The 5,297-nt window shown below is 34.8% G+C and overlaps 1 long non-coding RNA gene across 1 annotated transcript; it reads right to left on the reverse strand.

Moving 5' to 3' along the window:
* Window positions 1-4,617: 4,617 nt before the first annotated feature.
* On the reverse strand, window positions 4,618-5,058 carry LOC109585018 (uncharacterized). The gene is made up of 3 exons (XR_002186273.1): window positions 4,922-5,058; window positions 4,799-4,871; window positions 4,618-4,740 (listed from the first exon to the last, which is right to left on the reverse strand). It is a non-coding gene; the product is annotated as an uncharacterized LOC109585018 (long non-coding RNA).
* Between the last annotated feature and the right edge of the window lie 239 nt (window positions 5,059-5,297).

The following is a 5,297-nucleotide window of genomic DNA, read 5'->3' on the forward strand; positions in this document are numbered from 1 at the left end:
TGGGATAAAACAGTCTCCTCCTTGCCAGCTAAGATGCTTCACCTGACTCAGTAATTGCAATCAGATCATCTACATTAATAGCAATTATCTCAACTCTTCCTAGTGAAGATGTAAGTCCCAGCACCAGTTTCTTCAAAATGTTGTCTCTTTGCATGCTGGGTGAATTTTGACTACTTAAAAGAGTTTATAAACAATTATGTAGGTAAACTGCATTATTGTCTAGGTATAGACATACAAATGTGAGAATGGTGTATCTCTCTGCAAGACACAGTATGTTCCAAAGATTATTGACAAGTATGGTGTATCAAATGCTGTTGTGGTATCTGCACCAAAATATAAAAAATACAATGAATTAAGTAAGAAGGTGCATCCAGTACGTTACCAGTTAATGGCGAAAAGTGTATACATGCCTCTTCAGCAATAGACCTGACATTGCACATGCTGTTGCTATTGCATCGAAATACATTACTACTCCTACAGGTGACATGACGCTGTCAAGCGAAAATGCAGGTATCTTAAAGGAATAATTTTCTTTTTTGGAACAACACAGCTACAAGTCAGAAAAGGGAAGGTTATATTGATGCTTATTGGCCAAATGATCTTGATAACCGACCTGCTTCAACAATGTAATTTTATCGGCAAGAGGAACAATTAGCTGTCTGAATGAAAAGCAAACCACAGTTACATCACTCAACATGTGAAATAGTCTATATGACTTGATGATCAGCAACCTAAGAAGCCTTGTGGCTAGTAAGATTGCTCTGTGATCTTAATGTTGATGTACAAGATCCAACTAAAATCAAGGAAGATAATAAGGGAACAATCACAATGAGCAAGAATCCAGTTATGTAGAAAAGTACCCAGCTGATTGATATAAAGAATATTTTGTTCAAGAACCTGAACACGAATGTTTAATTTCTTGAAATATTGTTTAAGTAATCATATGATAGCTGATAATTTTACGAAGCTGTTACAGAAAAGTAGATTTCAGAAACTAAGAGATGGACTGGGAATAGAAAACTCAATCTACCAATCAAGGAGTGTAGTACGATTATGTAGTTTGTTACTGTGGTAACATTATTTCTTGTGTGTGGTATGTATTGGTTTTTATTAGTGTTTTCATAGTTAAGCACATCACATAATTGACAGAAGGTAGCTAATGGCAGATAGTAGGATTTGTCATGGTAGCCATAAAAATCGAACTTTCGAGAGCACTATTGGTCATCAAATTTCCCCACAGGATGCAAAAAGTTACTATGAGCCTCTATAAACAATGCTTGTCTAACAATACACTCACAGGTTGATATTTTTTATGATGATTAATTGCAAAATCCGCCATAGGGTACCTATTGTAAATTATGGTCACATATATTGAATCATGTCATTTTGAGTCATACATCTTTCTTTCTGTTGAGTGTCTTGTTTTATTCATTTCTGTCAGGTATCTCTAATAGCACAAAAATGCTTATAACTCTGTTTTGCTTATGTTGATTGTCGTATATCCATGCTAGTGACAATGTGTTGTGGACGCAGTGAAAAACTGGTGAAGAGAGATTTCATACTTTCTTCTAAGTGTACAAAATGAGGATCAGTCTCTGTAGCATGTAACAAAAATCATTGTCAGAAGATATTGCAAATCCTGAATCATGAACTCACCAGAAATGTTGCCACAAAATGTCTCCACAGGTCTAACTTCAAAATTAATTTTGCAACTGTTTGGTTGACGTACTAAAATCCGTTTATACAATATTAAAAGGACTGTGAATAACAGAGGCAGTCAGAGTGCATCTTTAGGTAGCAAACTTCAAATGTGTCCAGGCCACGAGCATGCAAAATGTAACTTGTCTCCTCCATAAGAGAAAGTAGAATGAAGTGTAAAAGAATTTATTAAATAATAAATTTACCATGATTTCACACAGTGTCACTGCACCAATTATGAATGCCACTTGTTGTCCTTATAAGTGGCTGGCAAAAAATTGGGAATGAGATTTTCTGGATTGATGGAATACACTAATTCAAAAGAACCAGAGATTTCATACCAAATAGAGTTCCGATCAGTCTGTTCTTCTCTCACCATCAACCATTATTCAGTAAATCTCACCTTCTGGTCCATTAATGAAACAAACAGACATCACATATCACTAGGCTCCTTTTACAACGGCAAAGTAGTATAAATCTATGAAAATGGTAGACTTAGTTACTCTATTAAGAGCAAAAAAGCATAGGGTATCCAATCCATGTTAGAGAGTTCACGTATCCAGTCGACAGTACATCATTACCACTCATAAAAAGGCCATAGCTACACGATGCTTCACTTTCAGAATGACTTTAAAATGTGTGACCAGATATAAGAAAATCAGGCTAAATGATCCTAAATTGAGGTTTGAGATTGATGTTCTTTTTAATTAAGCATTGGTTTTCATTTTTATTGTCTTTGTTTGACACACGTAGTGTTGAGTTATGACTATTTACCGTAAATCCTTAAATAGAAGCCACATTCGAATAAACGCCGGAGTAGCAATAGAATCTAAGTATAAGTACACAACATTAGTCTAGGAGTGACTCAATAGTCTAGTGGATAATGCCTGAAGTTCCAGAAGTCAAAAGCACGAGGTCACGGGTTCGAATCCCGCTCTGGGCCTAATTTTTTTTATTTTTTATGTATTTTTTGCGGTCGAAATACCATTTTAGAAAATAGACGCCCAAGCTTTTATTTCACGAAATATTGTATGTAAAAAGAAGTCTAAACGGATGTAATTAAGTTACAGACATTTTTATGTACAAATCTAGCATTATTTACTTGCTGCATAACAAATGAAAGAACTGTAAGTAAATTTTTTAACTTGATTATAGGCAAACTTGATTTCAAATGAAAGGAAATTAATACATTTTTGATAAAATCTTAGTTTCTGCAAAGTGCCACTATCACAAATTTGGTAAGTTATATCTTTAATTGATCATTTTCGCAGATAGCATGGTTTTCTCATATGGGGTCACATGTTCTTGAATATTGTCCATAAGTTGTTTAGAGAGTAATGGCCATTCTAGTCTCGCCACGCGTGTATCTTGCTGCGGAGGAACCAAAGGGTCTGTGGATAGTGTAGAAAAGTTGTGCAATATGTCTGAATTATGGGCATCCCAATCAAATTGCAAAGTCATGTGCAATCTAAATTGTTACGAGATTGTCATGTCATTTAGTTATACCAAAATGGAAAATTTGGACCTTGTTGATGACAGCTTGGGGCCCCAGTAGCATTACAGATAAACAAAAGCGAGTTATCCTATCTTTTGTAAAGGGAAATGATATTGCAAGTTTGCCAAACTGTTATTGGAAATCTGTTGGTCACTTTTGTTTGCCATTTGTTTTTGATGAGTTGTACTCAGTGAAAGTGTTAGGCTAGCGACGCCTCATGCTGCAGAGGAGCGGATGGGTCTAGAGACTGCAAAAAGTTGTGCACAGAGGCATGCAAATAGTCTCATTGCTATGGTTTTGTTCACAAGACAAAACAATGTAGTAAGCGTACTGCCACATGGATGATGAAATACCTTAGTTTTAACCTTTTTCCTACACTTGCTATCACCTGCAAAGAGAATTATAGAGGAGGAATTAACTTTGTGCGGTAAGTCATTGATATAGATTATAAACAAGATTGGCCTTAAGAGCTTATTTGCGGGACACATGATTAAGATCACACTTATTGTTGTTCATTGATACACACTAGAGACGGGAGGATGGATATGCACTGATAAATTCCCAGGTGAGCCAGTGATGCCAGCCTTTAACACTCTCCAGTAGGATTGAGTGGGAGAGAGTGTCAAAAGCTTTGCAGATAACTAAAATATGACGTGGTCTGACAAAATCAGCCTTAAGACAAAAAATTTGAAAAATTATATTATAACATCAAAAAATTGCTCTGACAAGTCTCTATCGATTGGTGCTTGTTGCGCATCAATGCGGCTTACCTATCTCGAGTTATGAGCCTTCGTATATCGTTCTTCCTAGAAGAAATTGCTGTAAAACCAATTTTTAATGTTTCCGTTTACTTTCCGTATTACAAATGACATCACATGACTGATCACATGACCATACAACTTTAAAATGGAAAAAAAGTTGCTTTGTGGTGTTGCTACTTAAAACTCTAGTTCCATCATTGTTTAGGATAAAGACAAAGGTAAGCTTTACAGTAAGCGTGATTGTTAGAGTGGCTGGAGCGTTCTATTTTGTAGGCGATCAATAAAAATGTGCATAGCATATTGACCGCTTGAGATTTAGGTTGTCAGTAGTGTGTTACTCGTTCTTTTTTTCCTTTAGCCATCAAGCCAACTAAGGAAGAGCCAGTTACCATTCCAGTTATGGTGTGCATTCCCTCTTAGCCTCTGACAACAAAGGTAGACTATGGAGCGCTTACAAAACAGACTGTATGTTTTCCTTCTATTTCTACTTGTTAGGACATAATGTCACAGACCGAGAAAAGCAAAGAAAAAACATTTAAAACAGTTTCACTGAAAAGATTATATTTATGATGATAATTATTGTCAAGATATTTGCAGGTAAAGAATGTTATGAATGATCCCTCAACATCATAAAAGATTTGAGAATACGTTAGATATTTTGTCTTCATTCCTTATAGCCCAGTACATCACTTGTTGTGGTAAGAGTTTGTGTTTACACTACCTTAGTAGTGTAGCATAGTGTCCTTTACTGTTATTCAGTTGTATTGCTTGATGTGTTAGGAGTATCTAATTGTATACAAGAAATGGTAATGTGTATTGTGTTCTTATTATTAGTACAACTTACCTTAATAGTGTAACATAGTGTCCTTTATTGTTACACAGTTGTATTACTTAATGTGTTAGAAATATGTAATTGTCTACCAAAGATCGTAATGTGCATAGTGTACTTATTATTACAATATCTTACCTTAATAGTGCAGCTTAGTGTCCTTTACTGTTATTCAGTTCTGTTGCTTGTTGCGTTAGTAATATCTAATTGTATTTAAAAGATGGTAATGTGTATTGTGTTCTTATTATTAGTATAACTTTCCTTAATAGTGTGTCCTTTACTGTCATTCAGTTGTATTGCTTGATGTGTTAGTAGATCTAATTGTATTTAAAAGATGTTAATCTGTATTGTGTACTTGTTATTAGTATAAATTACCTTAATAGTGTAGCATAGTGTCCTTTACTGTTATTCAGTTGTGTTACTTATTGTGTTAGTAATATCTAATTGTATTTAAAAGATATTAATGTGTATTATGTTCTTATTATTAGTAAAACTTCCCTTAATAGTGTCACAT

This window comes from Amphimedon queenslandica, unplaced genomic scaffold, assembly GCF_000090795.2.
Source record: "Amphimedon queenslandica unplaced genomic scaffold, v1.1 AMPQUscaffold_13515, whole genome shotgun sequence".
Taxonomy (NCBI): domain Eukaryota; kingdom Metazoa; phylum Porifera; class Demospongiae; order Haplosclerida; family Niphatidae; genus Amphimedon; species Amphimedon queenslandica.